Below are 24,983 nucleotides of genomic sequence, written 5' to 3' on the forward strand. Positions count from 1 at the left end.
ATGAACTATTTGCTCCTAAAAAAGACTGTGGATCAATATTTGCTTCATATATAGAGGCTACAGCTCTGAATATTCTTTCAAATTGGCACACATTTCTGGCCTTCTTACATACTAATAAAATATAATGAGACATTGTAAACCAAACAAAATGTAATGTGAGTCAGAATTTGAAGAGTTCTATTAGATAAAACACACACACACACACACAAACCTCAAATTTAGACCTTTGTCCTAAATTTCTAGCGTCTCTGTATGTCAGAAGTAAAATTAAGCATTTTGTTAATGCTGATATTCTATTTTTATTAATGATTAGATGATCAATTACACAAAAATTGTTTAGGACATATCCAAGCTTAAGATAATTGCTCCACTTTTTTCTAGTATAGTGAGATTTAGATTTCCAGATATTGTGTAATTAATACATACATCAAATTTATTATTAGTGTTTAAGTATTGACTTCAACTGAGACTTATATCCTTTCTTCTCAAGACATGTCTGTTCTAAATTAAATTTAACTTAAATAGCTTTTCAGAAAGACATTTTGCCAAAGGACCATATTTCATATCTTCTAAGCAGCCTTATACTTTAAAATATCATGGATGTAAGATCAAACATAGAACGTAAAGAGAAAAATTTAATACTATATAAGATATGCATGTCTAACATATATTCAAGGAAATAAAATGTATATTAATGTAAAGCATGAGCAGAAATTGTGAATCTTAATCTGTAAGTCACACTTAACTACTTACATATATGGACATGATTTGTATAAGAAGCTAATTTACTATTGAATTGGTAAAAAATTTGATAATTTTTGTATCAGTGAGTTTTTCAAGGTAGAGATAGACAAATATAGAATGCTATATGATCAAAATAAAGGGGACACAACTGTGTGTAAGTGGTGATAGAATTCATACTTAACATTCTCTTACCCTACAACTTCTTTACTCACACATGCCCTTTTGCCATTCCTGTCCTTCTTCTATTCCTGCTCTGCTTTACCTTAAACACAAGGTTCAATGAGGTACAAAATTCTGGCGGAACATATATAACTAATATGCAAGAACTTGGAACACTGACAAACCTAGGTAGATGTGTTGGCAATTAAAAGCAGAATTTAGGAGAAACCAATTTCCTTTGAAAACTTACTCACAGATCAGCTAAAAGAATCAGTATCACAGAAGGAGTCATACATTTTGAAAAATATCATTTTTCAACTCTTGACAATCTTAAAAATTGCTATTTCATGTAAAACCACAAACATGCTAACAGCTCTGGTTGTAAGAATTCAATGTAGCTTAAATCTTCTGGCCAAAAAGCAACTCCTGTGTGAAAGAAGTAATATATTGAAAACAATTTTTATACTCACAGTAACTCGCATTTTGAAATGAAACATAAAATCTGTATTTTCTCTTTATAAAATGATATGAAATAATACCTTGGCTGGCACGACAAACTCAAGAATAATATAAAATAATTAAAACTTTGGATGCATAGGTTTAAGTACCATTTCAATGTATTACTCTGAGAGTGCTCAGTTTTCTTTGTGGAAAACATAAGAGCATCTTGGTACAATGACCAACCAGGTGTTCTGCAGTATCACCCTCCAGCAAAGCTTAATACATCTGATTTGTCAAAGTCAAGACTACTGCTAATCTGTTCCACCAGTGTCAAATGCTGGGAGCTATCACCTGTTCATTTTGCTGTGCCATATAGGCAGAAAGACATACAATGGGCGGAAAGTACTCCACACAAATATCACAATAAAATGGTCTTTTTGAAAACAGCTATGAAAAAAGACTCAAGAAGAATTGGAAAATCAGCATGTTCCTGCGATTTTACTACTCTCTGCTTCTCATGTTTGTTTAAATGTGAAAATATTCCTAACTTTATTATATTACTTACCTAATGAGTGTCTCTGACTATAAAATATTTTGTTTGTATTCAAATGTTATATTGTCATTACTATATACAATCAAGGTGTGCTAAATGAAATAATGGTAAACATTAACCGCTTTAAATGTGCTAAGGCCATTCAAAGTGAAATAAAATCATTTAAGCTAGAATTTTAATGTATCATTCTACAAATATTTTTAAATAAAAATTATCTCTGGGTAAACCTCACAAAATATTTGGCACCTTTATTTTCTTTTAATTTTACAAACATTAATGGAATTTTCCATAGCCGAGTGCGCAGTGGCTGAGAGTTCTAGAAGTCTGCGTGTCCTAGAATCACAGACACCCACTGATTCCCGCATGAAGACGACTGGACATGAACCTCTTCATCATTTTAAACACTCCCACAAGCTAACTTTTCCCATTTAATTTTTTTTTTAATTCTCTTAATAGCCTAGTGAAGTAGCTACTGTGTGAACACCCATTTAAAGAGGTTATATGTGAGGCTCAAAAGGACAGTGATTTGCTCAAAGTTACACAGCCATTAATTTGAATTCAAATCCACATGGTAAAGTTGCAGCTCCACATCTTGGTATGAATAATGACCATGTAGATAATCATCCTAATTTAACATAAATGAATAGTACACTGGATTGATATTTTCAGAAGGGTTATACACTTTATACTTCTGTTTTGGCCACTTTACCCCTGTAATTGGCGATTGTTACAGAGGACTGAGTTCACTCTCTATTGCCTTCTACTCAAACATTTGTACTGCCTTACACCAACCAGAAAGAAATTTACATGGTGGTTCTTTTTCCAGTAAGACTGGAGTATTGCATGCACATAAATTCATTAAAATTTGGGTTTTCCAAAAACTAATCATGAGTGTTGAACCAGCATTTTTAGAACTAAAAGTTTCTCATTACAGATTTTACACACGATTTAGTGTCTTAGAGTAACATATATTGTTGAAATTAATTAATAATAATAATTTATACTTATATCAGCCTTTATATATATGTTTTGCTTGCCATTAATCCATGTTTTTTTTTCTACTTGATGTTTATTTGTACATGTTTGCAGTACATGATTACATTCCTTGTGGGGAGTTGGTACATGTACGTAAGACATCTTGATTCTTCATCATTGTATCTTTAAAACATTAGCAATCTTATTGTGAAATCCTATTTCATATGAAGAGTTGTATACGTTCATTGATACAAAATGGATACACTTGACAAGCATATTCGAGTTTTGGTTAATGAATAAAATACCCCCTTCCTTGAGTAATATTTTATTAGATTCTACAATGCTTTTACTTCAACATCTTTTTATTTCACTATTGAATCTCCATGCTTTGTATATCAACTTACTTTAAATTTAAATATTAAAATTAATGGGAATGGAGAAAGCCTGGGGGAAGTCATACAAATGTGGTGAAGAAAACAGATTCCGTTACATGGTAGTCATATATTTTAACAAGAGAAGTAAGAGGAAAAATACAGGGAAAGATGCCAATAATGGCACAGTTATTTTGATTTTCAGATTTGTGATGTCCAAGTGGTCGGTAGGCTCCTTTGAGTTATGATTAAAAGAAACACTAGAAAAATGTCCCAGCCACTCTTATGAAGAATATATTTAACATCAGAATGCTTTCAAAAAGCAACAATTACATTTATTGAGGAATATCAATAAACCATATAGTGTACCACTCCAAATAATATTTGACTATTTATCCAGAATAAAGATTGGAAAACTAATTATAAAGCTACAATAATCAAAGTAATGTGGTGTCGGTGAAATAATAGACAAATAAATTAATAGAGATTAATAGAAATTAATAGATTTCAGAACTACCCCCACTCAAACATAGTCAATTGATTTTCAGTACAGGAAGAAAGTCAATATAATGAAGATAAAATAGCCTTTTGTATATATGGTCCTTCAGCAACTGGGCATCTATGTGCATAAAATTAATCAAGACAACAGAACTTATACTTTTTACAATAAAAAATCAAAATGGGTCACAGAACCAAATATAAAACATAAATTATAAAACCTCTAAAAGAGAATATAGTTAACTTTAGAAATAGTGATAACATTTTAGATGAAACACCAAGGAAAGTCTATGAGTGAAGGAATTGAGAAGCTGAAATTCATTAAAATTAAAATTTTTCTGCTTGTAATATTTTTCAAGATAATGAAAAGACAAGCTCTATATAAAATACTGTGTTTTCAAATGTTGGATCTAGGAATTTTAAAGAAACCAATTCTTTAATTTTATGGCTTATTGAAAAATAATGCTACTTCAGTTATCACTTTGCATGAAAGTATGAAAGCATGGTTTATGATTTTTGATACATAATAAATGCACTCACCTTGAGGAGTTGGTATATATACATAACACATCTAAAATATTCACAAAATATATTGTGATAAAGTACTGTTCTCTAAAATATACAAAGAACTCTTAAAATTCAACAATAAGAAAATTAGCAACCTTATTAAAAAATAAGTAGAATAAAATGCTTAAAAATACTTCATCAAAGAATGCATAGAGATGTTCAAAATATCTCATCAAGGAATAAACACAGATATTTGAAATATTCATCAAAGAATGTATCACTGTGTATACTTAAAGAATATATACAAATATATAAAAAGATTCTCCATATCATAAGACATAAGATAATTACAAATGAAAACAAGGAGATAACAATGTATCTGTTAGAAGGGCCAAATTCCAAAACACTGACATCATCAAATGTTGGCAAGGTAGTGGGGGTGACAGTAATTATCATTTATTCACTAAACACTACTGTCAATTTTTAAAAGACAGCATGACAGTTTCTTACGAAGTTAAACACATTCCTACCATGTGATCTAATAATTGCTTACTATCAATCACATTGCCTAATATGAATAAAAAGGAACTGAAAATTTATGCCCACTAATATGGATGTGAATGCCATTTTTTTTAGACTAGCCAAACCATAGAAACAGCCAAGATATTATTCAGTAGGTGACTGGAAAAGTTTTGAGATTAAGGTTTTACTTCCCCTTTGCCTCTTTTTTAACTATTTTGACTAATTGCACATTTTTTCTTTATGTTAGGCTTGGCCTTAGTTTATGTTACTATAAATACCCGTGACCAAAGAAAGTTCTTGTAAATATTAACTCGTCCATTTTATGTTTCTTGACCATAAAACACACATACATACATATACACTCTCCATTAGTTAAAATAAAGGTTTTATGTAGGATTTGCTTTCTAGTAGTTTAATAACTAGAATTATCAGTGACATATGTTCTGCTTACAGGAAGACACTACTCTATATTTACATCAGTAATGCTAAATTTAAGATGAAGAGATATAAAGAAATAGCTTTGGAAAATGTTTTCAAAGACGTTTTGGAACAGAGAAAAGAAAGACTTTTATATTTATAAAAACCATTTGCCTTTAGGGAGTTTTGTATCAGAGTGTAGAAGATGCAAACTATAGGTTAAAGACAACCGAAATAGAACAAGAATGGACAGTGTCAGATACTTTATCAGAAATTGGACAATGACACCCTGAGTATATAGAGGTGAAATGAAGTGACACTGGTAATGCATAACGGGATATCCTTTTCACAGAATATGCAATTGGAGTTCCCCAGGGTAAATGCAGCACCAGGAAAACACTATATCTGTTTCTTGAAACATTTTTTTTCTCCTTCTAAATACCTAAATAATGCTAAAATAAAGCATTGTGAATTTATTAATTGGTTGATTTGGGGTGATGAAAACACAGTAGTTGGCCTATTAGAATGAAGATTTGTATTTATAAATATTTAGGGTTATATTTACATTTTAAAAACATAATTTTTATTTCCAAATGTAAAGCTTCACGTAGTAAGGTTGAAAACCTCTATATCCCTGGTATACAAAATAGATGGAGTGTTTTGATGACTGTATAGACAAAAGAAAGAAGTATTGAAAATGACACAGGAGATCAAACTGGAAGAAGCATTCACTGAAGGCAAATACTGGGGATTTAGTTTTGTTCACTTCAGACACTGAAGTAACTAAAGACTGATAGGAGATTAAACTTGGATATAAAGAGAGGATGACCTTATTTTTAGCATTTGGTCCTATTGTGCATCTTAATTGTTTCTGTCATCTTGGTAAAGTTCCTTAAGCCCACTGACCCTGTTTATTCTATTAACAAACATGAAGAATAATTACTTACTTGTAGGTTATGACAACAATTAGGTGAGAAGCTTTGTATACACAGATTTTCCATAGCTATTTAAAAATGTTAGTGAGATTTTATATGGAACTACATGGAAATTCACAGAAATGATACATACAAATATTTGCAATTTAATATCAAGGGAACTATGACCCATTTTCAAGTCAATAATTAAATTTCAAATACTGTTGGGTACTAAATATATTAGATCATTTCATCTTCTACCAAGTGTATCATGAAAAAATATATAAGAATGAGACTTTGAGGACAATGATACTATAATACAGCTGGATGAATTTTCAAAGTCTCTAATTTATTTTACTTCAAACAAAATGTAGTGACTGTATCGATATTAACAATTTTATAAGGAAGCAATTTTATATTCTGGTAACAATTTTATTTGATCAAATTATACAAAACAAAATGGTTAGAAGTACTCTCATAAGCACATGAATTTTTGCTCATAGTACAATATTTTCAATAAATCATTGAACATTGCCTTTTATCCTGTTTCTAAGATTCTGTGTTCATCTGTCCTTACTAATTACTATACAATGCTTTTTTGCATCATATATCAAGTAAAGTTAGTTTAAACAAAATTGGAATATAGATCATAGTTCAGCTTTGCTTCAAAGCATATCATTGCATACATTGTATACAACAACTATATATAGTTGGTCAAAATTGCATTGCAATTTAAAAATGTATGCACAAAGATAGATAAATAGACAAATGATACAATGTACAGATATGTAGTTGCATAGAGATTTTAAAATTCCATTTGCTCCTATCAATTTTTTCAATAATCTCTTTTACAATCCAAAATTTAGCTGCTCAAGATTTAAATTATGTATTCCATGAGTTGGAGCTTTGGATTTTAAATTATATTAAATTTTAAGAGATATAATTATTTTTTTTATTTCTCTTCAAATGTTGGAATTAAATATACAAATTAATCAAAGATCTAAATGATGAAACAGAAAAATATCTACTGGAAGACATAATATGTAAAACTCTTAAAGACATAGGCAAAGGCAAGGCCTTTCTAAACAGAATTCCAATTACACAAGAAATAATACCAAGAATCAATAAATGAAATCATATTTAAAACCTTCTCCACAGCAAAAGAGACACTTGACAGTATAAAAAAACAACCTACAGAATGTAAATAAAAACTTCCCAGCTATTAACCCTCTTTCTAAGGACTAACATCTGATAAATGAAGAACTCAAAAAAAAATCAGACACCTCAAATAAAAATCTTAATAAAAATGAGGAACTGAAATGAAGAGATAGTTGTCAGAAGGAGAAATACAAATGGCCAATAAATACATAAAAAACTGTTCAACATCTCTATTATAGAAATTTATAAATAAAAAATATTGAAATAAAAATACTTTAAAATGTTTTTTATTTTGCTTTGAAAGGACATATTTTCTAAGTTTGTCTTCAGAAGTAGGGAAGACAGAACCTAAGGGATTTTGTTTTTTTTTGCATGTGGCTGCAACAACAGTCTTTAAACGGCAGAAACCTCAGAGTGTTAAAGCAATTATTATTTTTTCTTTAATTGCTTGTATGCATAGCAATATAATTAAGGATTTTTAGTTTTTCTCCAGTTCCTCTTTATTCCACAATCGCATTCAGAGTAAAGCTTATGTTTCTTTTAGTGGAACATTCATATTAGTACTAAAAATAAATTGTATTAAAAGCATGCATAATTTAAAAGAGGAAGAAAGCAAAAATGTCATTTCTGGAGTTTGGTAAGCTCTTACATTAAAGGGTGAAATTACTTTTTAAATCTGAAAAATTAATTCTCAACACATCCATTGTTATCACTGACTCTTCCTGATTCTGTGCTCGCTTTCCTATTTGTTTTTCGCCAAATTCTCAGTATAAATTATTTTCAAGCATACAAAAGGAGTCAGAGAAACATACACTGAATATTCAAAAAATAAGTTATTACAGTAAAAGACAAACTGCCAAAAACAATGTGATAAATACGTTTGAAGTGAGGGGAAATATATTCAGGCTTTTGGTGGGCATTAAGAAAAATGTTTCTTTTACTGTAATAAATGTATTATTTAAATAATCACCATTTTTTTGAATGCCCCTCATTGATCAATTGTTTGCAAGAGCATCTGCCAAATAAAAACATGATGGTGTGTTCTTAGCCACCTTACTCACCAGATTTGGCTCAGTGCTACTTCTGGATCTTCCTCAAAGTCAGAATTACCACAAAGGGTAAATGTTTTGATTCAGTTTAGGACATTGAGGACAATGCAATGCAGGACAGTTTAACTAAAAATACCTATGAAAAAGGACTTTCAGAACTGCTTAAGAAAGTCCCAAGAATGATGGGATGAGTGTGTTTCAAGTGAGGAGTCTATTTTGAGTGAAATTTATGGCAAAGTCTTTAACTCTAATTTTTTTTAATTCACTGTATTAATAATTCAACCTCATATTTTACATTCTCATTAAAATTTTATAGATACTTTATGTTCTCATTCTTTTATTAGTTGCATATTTTCTCCCACTGAAACATATTGCAAAGTAAATATTAATAAATAGACATTTGATATAAAGGAATATTAGTATTTATTAGTAACCTATTAGATGTTAGAAGTTGCTTATACTTAGGAAACTGGGAATAAAACTGAACACTATAAAATTACCAGGATTGCTATGAAATAATGTGCAAATTGTAACTAGCAAAAGTAATTGTGCATATACAAAACTTTTATATGTATTTATATGCAGTTAACATGTGAGTATAAGACTACACAAATCTATGTGTTTATACACGTAAATTCTGTGTAAAATTATACACACATTAATTATATAAGTACAGGATTTATATGTATAAACACATAGATATGTGTATAATTATACACGTTTATGTGTATAAGCACATAGATATGTATATATGTGTATAACCATACATATGTTTAAGTGCATAAACACTTAGATATCTGTATGTAGGTATATAAGGTTATTTACTCATTTTTTCTGGTCATTTTTACACAGAGTTTGTAAGTTTGTAGAGTTTGTGATAGGTGGAGACTTTTGTGTGTATACCAAAGCACATTCCAGGCCAAAAAATTTATGTGAAAAAGAGAATCTGGTACTTTGAACAGATGTACAGTTTTATTATTGAGATTTAAAATAATAAAGCCAAATAAAAGCAAAATTACCCAGAGTACTATCACCAGCATTTCCAAATTTTAAAATGAAGGGGAAGAGCATTCAAATGTGTCTGAAAGTCTTGTGGTGGTGATTAGCTGCTGAGCGTTAATAACCTCATATTCTGGGGGGCTGAAACACAGGGACTCACTCTCAGCCAGGATATCAGTTCTTACTGCATTTGCTATAAATCTTTTTCTTTTTTCTTTGTCCTAACCAGCTCTACTGTATTAAACATAAAATATCCTCACATTTCAGAAAATAGAATAGTTTAAGCCTCCCCTACTTTCAGTACAAATTCAACATGTGCAATAGGACTTTGCGTTTCAGTTCCTCTTGCTATAATGCAATGGCAAAAATCATGAAAAAAAAATTCAAAGAACAAGTATTTTATAACTTGTAACATAGAACGCCTTCTCTTCTTCCTGAACATATTATGTTCTAAAAGGATTTCTTATCAAACTCTCACCACAGTAAAGAAAAAAAAAAAGCTTCTCTTACCAGAGTGGGATAAAGCTTCAACCTTGCTATAGCATTTTCAGCAGCTCTTATTTGAAAAGACAGATCCAAAGCAGCTTTGTACACACAACTGATCTGGCTGATCTCCAGTCCCTGCACAAAAAAGCAGTATAATTGGCTCTCAAAAAATTGTTGTAAACATTCATCATGATGGCACTTGCCTGGTGAATCTAGTCACTGTTACCCATGTAGACTTTTTCCAAATAGGCCAGTTGCATTTCTACTTTCAGTTCTGGCTGTTTGGGTTTCTCAGTTCATTCAATGCTGAGATTAATATCTTTAAAGAAAGCATGCATGTGTGAGTGTCAGCTCCACTAGGATGTCATCACCTTTGCATTCAAAAGTGGGTTTAAGAATTTTAAAAATACACAAACATGACTTTAAATCGAGGCAACATTGTTTGATACTTTTACTTAGTCTTTGTATGTCTTGGCTTTTAAAAGTCACCATGTATATGCTAATGAGATACCAGTATTATTAAGTCTCTTTCCTTTGCCATTTGAGAAATGTCAAATGAGGTTTCCGTATCTCTGTTTCACACAGTAACCACATTAATGGTGCCTTCCACATAGGCCACAGTCTGAGGCCAACTGTGCTGCGTCCCTGAGTCTCATGAAATATTCCACTGTTCCTTTGCCCAAACCTTCAAAGAGGCCCAGACACAATCACATCCTTTAATTTTTATTCGAGTTATGACGGTCTGGGCTTTGTTCTGATTTTTAAACATTCGATTTTTATAGGCACATTAGCTGATTATAACTATGAGTGGCATGCTCTTCTTACCAAGAGAATGTGAACAGTAGAGCAAAAAATAAGACTCCATGAAAAACACAGTTTCAATTTGTACTATTGATCTGAGCAGTATGATGATCTTACAGACTACATAAGGGTATAATCTTTGCTTTTTTCCCCATGTGTATAAAGGCTGGTTAAAAGGACCAGCAAGGCCATCCTTTGAAAACTAGGAATTTGTCTCATGTGTTTTGGTTTTGCATTTTTATATATGTTATGACCCTATAATGATTATATGATTAATTAAAAGTAGAAATTATTGCAATCTGCATCCCCACAAGTAAGTAAACATTTTACTCTTTAGGTGAATACTTGGTGCTGGTCATTTTTTAATGAGATTTGAATCAAAAACCCACTGCCATAAGCACTGAACATTTCTTATTTCTCTTTTAAATACCAGTCTCACTTAAAGATTGATTATAATTCAGTCTCCTGATCTTTCAAACAATCAGCTGATTAAACTTCTTCCTATTTTACTTAGATGGATATGCTATGGGGTAGAAGCTCCATAGACTGCTTTCTAAGGTTGGCATCAGTCGACTGTCATCTCTTGTTGTTAGGTAACATTTGCCTGTAGAGCATTTTCCTCTAATGTTTTCTTATTTAATTATTTTATCAAAACAGTGAACACATTACTGTGTTCCATTTCAGACGTGAGAAAACTAAGGCTCAAATGATGAAAATCTGACAAAAATCTTTACTGTGAGATATGAGATTATTCAATTATGTCCAAAAACTCTTTTGTTGAATGCATCTAACATTTTTTTGTGTGTAATAACCTTTAGTGATTTAAAATATAGATAAACAGTTAGGGAATGAATATAATGTGCTTGTTGTTGTGGTGTGTTGAGGAATCTTAAGATCTCTTTCTAGGCCTTATGATTTTTGATGCGAACTGAAAGGTAAATCTATTAAATAGTCATTAAAATTCAAAAATTACATATTGAGTTTCAATGTGACAGGCATTTTCTTAAATTGCTAAGGCAAATAGCCTCACTATATTTGTGTAATTGTCTTTTTAATGTTTTTTATTAGTGTGTACATAATAATAACACTCACTGTGGGGATTTGGTGCATGTACCTTGCACATCTTGATTCTTTTCATGTCTCCTTTTCTCCCCCTATCCCCTTCTTTATGTAATTTTCAGTGTGGAAATCAAAACAATGAGCTCAAAGTACAAAATTTTTTGGACAATATTAATGGAAAATTGTTGTATTATAAATTGATTAACAGATCAAATCATTTAAAAGTATTACTTTTTATGTTTATTGAAACGTATTTCAATTCACTAAAAGTGTTTCTTTAACACTGAACAGATTTTTGTCTTTTCTCACCCTTGTCAGACTACTGATTTAAAGGTAAAATTTTAAAAAGAAGCCAACTTTGTACACACCTTCAGGGTTTAGTTTTATAATAAAAACTGTTTGAATAATTAGACCTTTATATTCCTGAAGATAAACGTGTAATATTTTACCTTATTTTGCTCAATTCAATTGTTCAGAAGATCAAAGTGGTGAAGGCAATGTAAAATTTAACATTTTAATACTGAGGTTGTACACTGTTTTACTTAACACTTTGGGGGAGTAACTGCCTCTCACATCAACTCAAGACAGTTTTGTTGCTAATGTAGTCAGTTTTTGTAATGGCAGTCAGCAAATAAAGGGATGCTTATTATTCAAACTTGAAAAAAAAGTTTCACTATCAAAATTGAGCTAATCATTTAAAATGAGTCTGAAATTATTAATATTATAAAATAAGATTATAGTTTTATATGTCATTTTATTGTCATTCTTATGTTTCTCTATATAGTCATTATTGATATTTTAATCAAAAATGAGATTTAAAATGGCTGAAATATTACAATATGTTTTTATGTGAAAGTCAATTTTCCACTAGGAGTTATTAATGATGTTGTCACCCAAATGATATGTAAAAGAAGAATAAGATAAGGAGAAAATGAACTACTCTAGTTCTCAAGTATAATATTTGATAAACGACTTAAACTGTATTTGTATTCTTGTGATTTAAATTTTTTTTTCCCAATGTTCCCACTGTGTTCATTTGTGCAAGTTAAGTCTACAGCACCATAAATTTTTGATGTTATAACATGGATTTCTTTGAATAATTTTCCATCAATGAGAATATAAATTTGACAAAAGCCAAAACAATGATTAAAGTGAAATTCCAAGCACTCTGTCTCATAATAGCACCTTGAATCTTTCTGTGTAAAAACTCAAAATTCTGATGATTGGTACTACTTCAAAATTCTGATGAAGAATATGAAATGAAAGAATTTTTCTAATTTTTATGGATAGAATTGCCTTAAAGTTTACTGAGCTCTGTATAGGAGCACTCAGTGCTTCAACCACCACATCTACCTACCAAAGAATTTTCTACTTCACTTGTAATCTTTTTCTATTATCCAGGAAACTTTCTCATTTCTGTTCTTGTTTGTATCTGTTTGCCCTCTGAATGAATCACTGTCATCATTATAAAGTCCTGTTTTAATATTTCCATGTATTTAATCATAAAGCCTTCTCATCTGCTCAGTTCTTCCTATAACCATACTTCTTCATTGGAAAATACCACAAATTATCCATTTTCTCACTTTCTAATATCTTATCAAGACAGTCTTACAAAGCAGCACTATCTCTCAATCCATTAATATAGACTGTCTTTTTTAACTGATCTCAAATCTGTTAATTCATTTTTCAAACATTCTCTTCCTTGAGCTTCAGTGATAGCTCTCTTTGAGTAGACAACAACTGGAAGTACAAAATTATAAAATAGTGCTAAAATGAATGAGTGTGCTTTGGAATATACACAAAATAGAATAAAAGAGTCAATATAAAGGAACAGATTATTTCTATACACGACAACACAGGTGAGCCTCAAGTGTAATGTGGGGGTGAGATTCCACACACAAAGATTGTCAACATCTCACATACTTCTATTCAGATGGGCTTCAAGAATGGTTAAAATTAATTTAAGGTGAAAGAGAAATTAACCTACTGATTATCTTTGAGATAAAATAACTTTAATAAATATGAAGAGGCATTTCCCCAAATGATATTTTTTTCCCTGTTAGGGCTATATTTACACAGAAATAAATATTCATTCCAAAATTCACTACATTATTGACTTAAGAGTTTGGATTTTCCTAGATATGTATTATGGTTCAAATAAAACATATATACCTATATATTTATGAATTCATATGTTTAAAAGATACAATAAATTTATTGCAATATATGTTATTTAGAATGGATTATTTTATAGTGAACATTTAACTGAAAATGTGTGTGAAAATATTGCTAAGGCAATGGTTCATTTTCTTCTTATAACAAAAGTAAACCACATGAATAAGTTTAAAATGTTCCAGTAAAGAAATAGTCATTTATGTAAATAGTCATTATAGGAAACCTACTCTGAATGACACTGACATGGTAATAATGCAGTGATTTTCCAAAAAATATCCCATTTATACAACAGATATTATGTGGATTCACTTCACATTCTCTGTTTATAAAACTTCTTGAGATTCTGAATTAGGGAAAAAAAATGTTTCTTTTTGTGCCTTAATTAACTTTAATTGCTCAACGAAAAAAAAACATGAGGTAGTATTTTATGTTATCTTCATGCTGTTTCACTCACATGTTTAATACCATTTCCACGTGTTTTATATAATGTGATGAAAGCTGCTAACAGGGCTTGGAGTTACATCATGTAACTCATCCTGATATAAATGGATGCAATGATCCATGATAGAAAGATTGCAAATATCACAGGCATATAGCAAAGAAACAGGTTTGACTATTGTATCTACAAATTTGAGTAAGTTGTTTACTGTTACTGTCTACATTTATCTGATAAAAGGAGATTGGAATACAATTCTTACTGATTTATTGTGAGGATAGAAAAAGACACTGAATGTGAAGTGGCTAAAATAGACCTTTATACATTGTAAACATAAGCACTATACACAGTTATATAAAAATGTTCTAATCAAACAGTATTGCCATATTATTCCTTAGTAACAGGATGCTTATTTGTCCCTGCAGTGTTTTATATAAAGATAAAATTGAAATATAATGGTGTAAAAATGAATAACAAGAAAGCAACCCTAAGAATAGGTCTTTAGAATAGTGACCTTAGAGCAGGATCACTATTTCAAAAGCATGCCCTTTCTCTGGTTGAGTACTACTTGTCGTATGACTGTCCCCGAGCACATCTACCTGAGTGGAAAATAGATAAAGGCCTGGAAACACCAGTGTTTCTGCTGTGTTAATAAACTGAAGAGATTACTGTTTACCATTACATTAAAAACATTACATTGGATAATATAAAAAACGAACGAGTTTAATGAATCGCCGTCAATGAAAAGCCCTTGTATTGACCAGAGTCTGATCTCATTTTAAGATCTGTTAGTATAAATGGACTGGCTTTGTAGTCTTCTTCTATACATCCTTCGGGAAAAAGAGACTACCGTGAATAGCCAAAAGACGAAGGGAAAACAGGATAGGAAAAGATAAGACCAAAAAGAGAAAGAAAAGTAAATAGAAAAAATAAACAAGAATGTTCAAGTTTCTTGTCATTACTCTTTTGTGCCATGATTTGAACATGTCAAAACATTCTACAATGTCTTTTAAGTGCTTTATCTTCCACTTTCAAAAGAACTTGTCTTTTTTATTTTTATTTCTATCTTGAGGTATCCTCCAATACTCACTGACATCATTTTAATAATAAACTTTTTAGAAGATTACCACACATTGATAATGTTGGCTTTTCTCCTACCAACTAACCAACATATCTTAGTACTTGACCTTTTCCTCAATATTTTTATAAAATTAAATCTATGTATGGTTCTGAATTGATGCTTATTCTCGAACTCTGAGACTTCAGCATTGCGCATATTTCCAAGAAAATTTCTAACAACCTTCTGAATTAAATATTTGAAATATTTTTTCTTTATGCAATCTGAATTTCTTTTATCAAATCTTAAACTGCTAATATAATTACTATGTATCTCACATTGAAAGCAACTCAGAATCTTCCTGTCTAGTGTCACAGTTTTCAATTCAGCCACTCATCATCTTGAAGCATAAAAACATAGATATAAATAGAATGAAACCTCTTTTTCAAGCAACATTCGCCTGCTTAGAGGCTTTGTACTTGCTTTTATGTGAACCAAGAACACTTCTTTTCCATGTGCTTCATAATGTTCTTCTTCACCTCTTTCGGTTTTTTGCAAAGTGCCTCTTCATCAGAGTTTTGAGGGCCAGTCCATTTTCTTGTGCTAATCTTGGTTCCCCTCTATGCCTAAGAGTACTTATAAAAAACACACGGGATTTTTAAGGCTTCTACTGGCCAAAGGAGCATGCTGGACCACTATACAGAGTAGGCATAAGGGTAAGACACCTTATAGCACATGTGAGCTCATATTTTCATACAAACAAAATTGCATAAATTCAAGGTTATCTATTGTAAGTGTTTAAAATATGAAAGTATTTGAAACATCCAATGTCCTAAATGTTATACCAACTCAATGGAGTAAAATAAAGCTGAAAATTCTTAAAAAAAAAAAAAAAAAAGGGTAAGACACCTTGAAGCTACTTTCCATGAATGGGAGTTAATGGGAGTGCTTCTTTCTTCCTCATCCTCTGGATGATGCAGTGATCCACACAGCTTCTCTCTGACCTACTTGTACCCAATTCCTTGCTTCAGAGTCAGTTTTCTGTAAGCTTAACCTAAGACAGTCACATTTGTATATGCAAAATTCATCTTGATTAAATTACAGATTCATCCTAAATTAAGTATAGCTATTACCCTATCCCATGTTAATGTTCTCCATTTCATTCATATATATTGGAAATTTATATCATTTACTACTTATTTATGAACCAAATCCCTCCCACAAAGAAGTACTAGTAGAGAGATTATTATTGGTTTGCTCCCCCTCTAGAACTTCCAATAATATCTGCTGCATGGAAAGTGCTCAGTGAATTATTTTTGAAGGCATAAATGATTGAAATAAATCTTTCAAAAAAACTGAACTCAAAGAAATATATTTTCCTGTGACACTGACAAGGTAGCCACCTGAAATTGCCCAGGGGATAGTGTTTAATTAGAATTTATGTTTACCAGCCAAATTAGAGAAAAATGAGCCTAAAACATGAATGTAGAAGTATCAATCTGTGAAAAGGAAGAAACCGCCACCTCTTTTTATGAGGCCAGCATTAACCTGATACCAAAACTAAACAAAAGCTTTATCTTGTTACCTAAACCAAAGACAACAACAAAAATGCAATTATGAAGTAACATAGCTAATAAACCCATATGAAACTAGTCTCCAAAATTTTAGCAACTCCAAACCAACAGAATGTCAAAGAAGATTATGTAGCATGATCAAGTAGGAGTTACCTCACAGATGCAAGGACAGTTCATTTGCAAATCAATAAACATAATATATCATAGCAACAGAATGAGGAACAAAAACTGTTAAGGCTATTTTAATAGATGCAAAGAAAGCATCCAGTAATATTCAACATCTTTTGATAATAAAATGCATCAACAGTTAGATACGTAAGGAACATATCTCAACACAATAACAGTTGCATGTAAAAAACCCATAGCCAATATCTTATTTAAAAAAAAAAACTGAAAAGCACACACAAAAAAAGCCAAAAGTACTTCCTCCAAGATTTGTAACAAAACAAGGACATCCACTTTGAATCCTCACATGCAATACAGTCTTGAAAGTCTGGCAACAGCAATTTGGCAAGGGAAAGAAAGAGCACCTAACTTGGGAAGGAGGTATGGATGAAACAACTTTATTCCTAGAAAACTCTGAAGAATACATTCCATGAAAAATGTTCCGAATAATAAAAGAAATTCAGTAGAGGTATGGGATATAAGATTGTAGGGGCAGGGGTCTGAACACTTAATAACACAGGTGTCTCAGTAGGTCTTCTAGCTAAACTCGAAGGGGTTAGAACCAAACTCAACTAGAAAAATTCTCCTGGGAAATAGATTAAGGATGGGAGTAGAAAAAGAGAGAAAAACCAGATTTTAAAAGGCACCAAAAGACCTTGGGACTTGTACCAAGAGACCAGAAAAAGAGCTGACAGGCAGGACACAGAGAGAAAGCCAAGTACATAAATGATAAGCTGCCCCACCTCCAAAAAATACAGGGGAACCAAAGGGAGAAGGGCTGAGTAGCTTCAAGACAGTGTGTACTCACACCTATGCACTAACATACACATGTGTGTGTGTGTGTGTATGTTCGCTCTAGTTACTAAATTATTCACTCTGGGGTCATTATAGAGTACAATAAATATCCACATGATCCTTACTAGCTGTAAGCTAACCATGAATAAAGTTCCCACTTGCCAAAGGGCTGTCTACCCAAAGGAGCAGGCCTTAAAAGGTAGATCACGGACAAACAAACAGACAACATGCTGCATACAGACCACCAGAAGAAATGATGTTAGGCCACGGTGCCCAGAAGCCAATCCAGTTATGGCAAGTCCACCGGGGGTGGGGTGGGGAGAGCACTCCCCAATAAAAACAGCCAAGAGCAAAAGTCTCATGGGTCCTCCATCTTTCTGCAGACCCCTATCCTCATTCTTTCTTATCAGGGTGCCTATCTGTCTTCTCCTTTCCTCTCCCTTTCTTTATCTCGTTACAAATGACATGTCTTCCTTCCTTAAACTTTGCCCCTCTAATTTTTTATTAGGGCTGAGTTTACCATGCTGGTGGGCTGCTTAGACAGCAGAGCAGTGGTGCTTCTCACCCAGATGCAACATCTTTGGTTCCCTGGTCAGGAATCAGTTGTGACAAAATCAACATACAAAAAAGTAGAGATTTTATAGAACAAGAACATATTTGTTTAAAAAGTTATCAAGAAAGCAATTATAATAGCTCCAAAAATAAAATATCTAGGGATAAATTTCATAAAGGAAGTGGAATATCTATAATTAAAATTATAAAACAGCTAAAAAAATAGAACAATATCCAAGTTTCCTGAAACAGAAGAAATTAATATTTAAAAATGACAATACGAATCAAAGCACTCTACAAATTCAATGCATGTTCCATCAAAATACCAGTAACATTCTTCAGAGAACTAAAGAAAAGACCCCATAAAATTTGTATGGAATACAAAAGATCCCCAAATAACCAAAGCAATCCTAAGCAAAAAAACAAATGTGAAGGCATTACACAGATTTTAAAACAACCTAAAAAGCTGTAGTAGCCACAACAGTCACATAGACTACATAGAAAATGTGTAAATTAATCTATATACATACAGCTGATTATTTCTGACAAAGCACAAAGAGCATTCATTGCAGAAAAGAGAGTCTCCGCAATAAAAGGTCCTGGCAACACTGTATACATGCATGTGAAAGAATGAAATCAGACCTGTATCTGACATCATATACAAAAGTCAACTTAAAATTGATCTAAGGCATAAATGTAAGACCTGAAACTCCAAATTACTACACAAAATATAGGGGAAACACTTCAAGATATTGGTGTAGATAGTTTTGGATAAGATACACAAAAAAATAAAACAAAATGGGATTATATCATACTAAGAAGCTTCGCAGCAAAGGAAACAATCGACAGAGAGAAGAGACAAAATTCAGAGGGAAGAGGCTTCCCATTTACTGCCTGCCTAGGTCAAATTCTTCTATAGGGTTTGTTTTGAAACTTTGAGGTGTTTGACAAACCCCACCCAAGTATGACAATTTTTGTGGGCTCTGGACCTTAACAGTATGCTCAGAGGAAATTACATTCTACTGGATGATGTCTTGAAAGTGTAAGCTTCTCTGGATTTCATTCATAGCCAGTTATTAGAAAAGGAAGGGGAACAAAATGTTTTTTTCATGTAGTCCCCAGCCACTTCACCCCAAGCATTCTAATATCTACCTTCTTAACAAACATTACCATTAATGCTATGGGTAAGAGATGCCACACTCTTACCAGCATTTATTTTTTCCTTTTGATAACAGCCTTTGGAAGTAGAGTAATGACATATCACACTGTGGTTTTGACTTGCATTTCCTTGATGATTATGGCTAACCAGCACGTTTAAATATACTTCTTGGCCATTTATATGGTTTCTTTTGAGAAATATCTATTCAGATCATTAGCTTGTTTTTAGTCACTTTTTTTGCTTTTGAATATTTTTGGTTTTCCACCTATTCTGGATATTAATTTATTTTCCAGATGAATCTGACAAATACCTTTGGAAATATCTTCTCCCATTCTGCTAGTTTTCTCTTCTCTCCATCAAAATACAACTTTCATTGTATTTTCTTCTCCATTTGGGTTTAAGATCCCTTGGAATTAATTATTTGTACATGAGGAGTAATACTCAAATGTCTTACCTTTACTATTTCCTCATTCTCTTAAAAATTTCATTCTCCACTTTCTCTTTCTGTCTCTATATACTCTTTCTACATATATGTATTTATGTCCATGTATATATGCATAATATGTATATATCACATATATGTAAATGAATATATACATACATATAAGTATATAAATATATTTCAGTAGATATTAAAATATACCCTTCCTACTAAGTTGGTTTTTCATTAAATATGTGATAAATCTATAAAGAAGATGCATTAACTATTAGGATTATTTGATTTTTTAACCAAATATCCTTTCAGGTTTCTTTTAAAGATTTTTTTCAATTTTGTGTATGTTTTTCAGCAGGTTTAGTAAGAGTGGCTAGATTTCCCACATAGTTGGTATCTTTATAGTTTCATTCTTCAATCTTTGGTATTACCATGTTTTGTCAGATTTAGAAAATGATTGTTCAGAATTTCTTGACATTTTATTTTTCCATAAAATTTTCTCTCTCTTTTAGGACTCCAATTTCACAAAACTCTCATTCTTTTGTTTGTTTGGTTTAGTTTTTTAATTCCAGTCTGCAAGATGGATATTCTCTAATTCCATAGATGGCGTTAAAAGAAGATTAGACAGTAATCCTCTCTTCTGTAATGCCAATCCTTTTATACCTACCTATTGAATTCTTTATTGTAGGTCAGAAATTTCATTTGTAGAATTTCCACATTACACACGTATAAACACAAGCACACATACTTTGAACTCCCGTTCTTTGTCAAAATTTTTAATATTCTATTCTCTCAGCACCCTTTTGCTTGGATCAATGATAAATCTGTGTCAGATAATTTCACAAACAAGGTACCATGGCTGATTATTCTATTGCTTAATCTTCCTACTGGTTTTCAACAATTTGTCCTTATTTTGTTGTAATACACATTAGTTTAATTTCGGGCAGGTAGAAACTCACTGGCAAGTCACCTAACTCAGTTAATGTTGACCTGTTTGGTGTTGTTTCTCTGCCAGCTGGAACTTTTCTGGCATCTGTACTGAAAGGAGAGAGAATTAACCGGAGTCACCCTGGGCTATGAGTCCCTCAACTCCAATCTCTGACTTTTTCCTGCTGTGTGACTGCCAAGTTTCCTGATTTGTTTTTAGCAGATGTTTTCTTCTTGGTTTCTCTTCATTTAGTTCATGAAGGTGCACTTCAGTGGGTACATAAACGACTCAAGACATATTGCACACAGAAATTTGGGCTCAATTCTGCAAGCTTTATTTTTCTTCTGAGATACTGGACTCCTAAATATTGTCTGCTTGGTAGCTTTGACTCCAATATTTTTCTCCCTATCTTTGTGAGCCTGTGATCAATTATAGACTGCATCTCTCTCTCCAGACTTTGTGTTCAAGCCATGATTAGCAAAAGCCCAGGAGGAGGGGATGGGGGAGGTTGGAGGAAATGAAGCATGTACTTCGATGTATTTCCTCCTGAGCCTGGTCCCCCACATCCTGAACTGCTTTGATGCCTTCAAAATCAGTTTCTCATTTTTTCAAGCTCCTATTGCATTCAGTGGAAGACTAAATCTAATACCAATTACTACACTACAGGCAAAAATTAGAATCTAGCAAATTATTTATACTTTGTAATTCTTGTTTTCTCTTCTTTAAATGAGGATAAAAATGTCATTAATAAAAATATTTATCATGTACAGTTCACTGCACACCACCTAATAAGTGTTTAATAGAGGACAGAGTTTGTGATTTTCTTGGTTTGGTTCATTAATAATCATGACTACTACCATCAAAATAATGTTAGGTAGAATATAGTATTCAAATGAAAGAATATGAAGTTATAATACCAACCACAGAGTAAGATACAGTTTTAAGTTTAAACAATCATTTTTCATACTGAATGCTACTCATTAAATGGCTCTATCCCTAAAATATTATACCTTCACGTAAATATTTTGGACTATTAAGAAAAAAGCAGAAGTATGTATAATCACACTCCATTTTATTGGTGTGATAGGAGCTCATTTAGCTGTGCCTACAGGAAACCTTAATGTTGGAATGAGCTGTTTTTCTTTTGTCACAAAACAAAACATCTAGTGCCAGGTTAGAGTAGGGCTACTCTACCACCACACTGCCAGCCTGACTCCAGTATTTGTTAAGCTCCCTCATTTACAGTGCTTTGCCTTTGTCCTGGTCATTTTTTGCCTTTTTTGGCCCAACAATCAACTTCCCTTCAGAGTCATCTATGCATTACCTGCAAGAAAGGGAAGCTTGCAGGTAGATGATGATTCTTAGTTCAGAGAGGCAGACTTTCTTTAAAATTATGGAAAAAGACTTCTGCTTCTAGGACTATAGTAAGGATCACTGTAAGATTGTGTGGGGGGGGCAGCTTTTTAGCTACACATCTTGTCTCTCCAAAGCAAATTTGTCCCAGAAATTTATTCCTACTTAACAAGCATGTGATTAGGTTTCTCTTTTCTACCCTGTGTTCTCTCAAGTTGTAAGGAACCAAGGGGAGAGAAAAGAGATCGCCTGGCCATTTACATTTAGAATTACCTACATGACAATGTGTTCAAAAGGATTAATTTTTGCTCTACTCCAATATCAAATAATGTAGGTATATCTTCAAGACCTCTTTCAAACATGTACCACAACTTTTCACCACAATTTCCTATCTTCCTGATGGCCAATGGACATACATAGTAACACATTAATTGAATTGCTCTTTGTGAGAGGGATATCTGAGGAAAGCTTTTGCTCCTCTGGGAGAGGTTGACTCTGGTTTAATTCCTATTATCAAATATGTCTCCTTGTTAAATGACTGAAAGTTTTCTTTCAATTATTTTACTGGAAAATGTACTTTTTTAAACCTCTTAAACTATTTCTGAAAACACAAAAATGAATAATAACTTACAAAAGAAGACTTTTTTAATGGGGACAATGAAGCCTTTATAAACCTAATTCTCTGCAAGTCAGAATTTAGGAAAAGAACCTGGTGACAAGTATTACACAGAGGTGCTTGAGTTTACCTCTGAAAGAACTCTGAATAAGTTCAAATTCACTTAGAGAAATAGTAAAGTATTAAAACTGCCAAAGAGACAAGAAAACTCATATATCCAGGTTTGCAGGCACAAGTAGGGGAATATTTGCAAATACATATTATTCTATCAATGGTGTTTGGGATTTCTAAAATTAATCATATCTGATTTTGAAACTCTGATCACCTCCTTACTCTGACGGCAAAGTCTGACATTATTCATTTACTAAGAATCCTGTTAAAATGGAAAAGCTTTCAAGACTGCCTGAGGTATATAACAAATGTGGTCCTAATGTGGCTGGAAAGAGAAAAGCAATACTTCACCTGTTAAATCTAAATGCTAAAGAAAAATATGCTCCTACCCTGAATAGTAGGAAATTTTGATAAAAATAAGGCAGTATTTTAATATATCTTCACACTGTTCATTCTAATGATCAATGCTAATGCAAAGGAAAGCTTGAACCTATTTAATTTATTTAGGACATACTTCACTTGGTTGTGAAAAAAAATACAGTCAAAGTCACCAAGCAGCAAAGATATAGGTGATATTCAGTGCTAATTATCTCATAATAGACTCATTCCATCAAAGGTCAGTAAATGGCAGCTTGACCTTCCTACTATGCATCTCAGAGCCCATCCTTGCAAATATGATCGTAATTTGACTTCTATGAAGCCATGTGATTCCAAGTTTATGTAAGACGATTGACCTATCTTTCTTTATCTTCGCCTAGAACATGACATAGGAAATATGGACTATTTTGAAATATCTAATGGTGACACAACTTATAATTATCTACAGCTTACCAGGTAGAGCCACTTGATAAATAAATAGGCAGAGTGCAGGCCAGAAAAATGAAGGGAAGGGACTTGCAGTACAAAAGCTCATATCAAGAGGAGAAATGATCTTGTTTGGCTTTGAGCTCTGATATTTTCAAAGGGTTTTAGTATTTTAGTATACAGTACCATTCTGAGGAGTTAAGAGATAACAAAATTAATTTTTTTTTTTTGGTACTGTGGGGATTGAAAATTTTGATTCAGGATTGTTCACTTTTGCAAAAATGTCCAATTGTTTTACTAAGTAAAGCTCAGAGAGGAGGCATGCTTATATAGAGTCAGGTTATATAGCTATACATGAGGAAATTTAGGTAGATCCAGCTAAAAATGAATATTTTAAAAGATGCAAAAACCAATAGCAAATTCAAAAACCAATACCAATTCTGGTTTTTTTACCTATTTTTATTGACTTTTATTAGTACATGTTTGTAGTACATAATGATTATATTCACTGTAGAGAATTAGTACTTCCATATATCCCCTTTTCTTTTTGCATCATCAGATTCATGTATTTATCTTATAATATAATTATTTATCATAAATATAGATTAAAAATCAGATTAATAAGCCAAAGAACATATAAAACATAAAAGATAATTTTACTAACAAGGCACATTTTTAGATACATTGTCTGATCTAGATTACAATACCCTTTCTTTTTCCTATTATCTATCTTCTATTCCATACTTTATTAATATACTAAGATTTTCACATAAGAAAAACAATGTACTATTTAAGCTTGTCTGAGTTATTTCATTTAACATTATGGTCTCAAACTGCATCCAATTTCCACCACTCTATCGTTAGTCTTATGTGTTAGAAACTTCATCACCACCCGGTAGAATAATGATTTCCAATATTGCCAGATGAGATTTATTCACCTAACTTCACAAGAAATCCTTGAGGAGTATTTTTAAAATCAAATTCCTAGATCCTGTTTTTGAGGATTGAATTAAAATCTCAGGTAGGCAATCAATCTGGTAAATCCTAATTTCAATCAGATTTAGTAACTGTGATGGTCATCCAGTTTAAGATTAAGATGGTCATCCAGATTAAGATTTGATATACAAAACAGATGAACTTTCTAGCAGGATTACAAATTCATAGATGAATCA

The 24,983-nt window shown here is 32.0% G+C and overlaps 1 protein-coding gene across 13 annotated transcripts in view; it reads right to left on the bottom strand.

Annotated features, from left to right (window-relative positions):
* Positions 1–24,983, bottom strand: part of Mgat4c (MGAT4 family member C) — a 732,252-nt gene that overhangs the window by 419,755 nt on the left and 287,514 nt on the right. For 7 of the 13 annotated variants that reach the window (XM_021246531.2, XM_087192571.1, XM_021246530.2 and 4 more), the window contains one exon: positions 9,818–9,928. The exons of the other annotated variants lie outside the window; for them this stretch is intronic. The gene's annotated coding sequence lies outside the window, so the exon portion shown is untranslated. The remainder of the gene's footprint in view (positions 1–9,817; positions 9,929–24,983) is intronic. 13 annotated transcript variants of the gene reach the window in all.

This window comes from Heterocephalus glaber, unplaced genomic scaffold (genome assembly GCF_053883595.1).
Source record: "Heterocephalus glaber isolate CG9 unplaced genomic scaffold, H.glaber_assembly_v1.0 deba00001572, whole genome shotgun sequence".
Taxonomy (NCBI): domain Eukaryota; kingdom Metazoa; phylum Chordata; class Mammalia; order Rodentia; family Bathyergidae; genus Heterocephalus; species Heterocephalus glaber.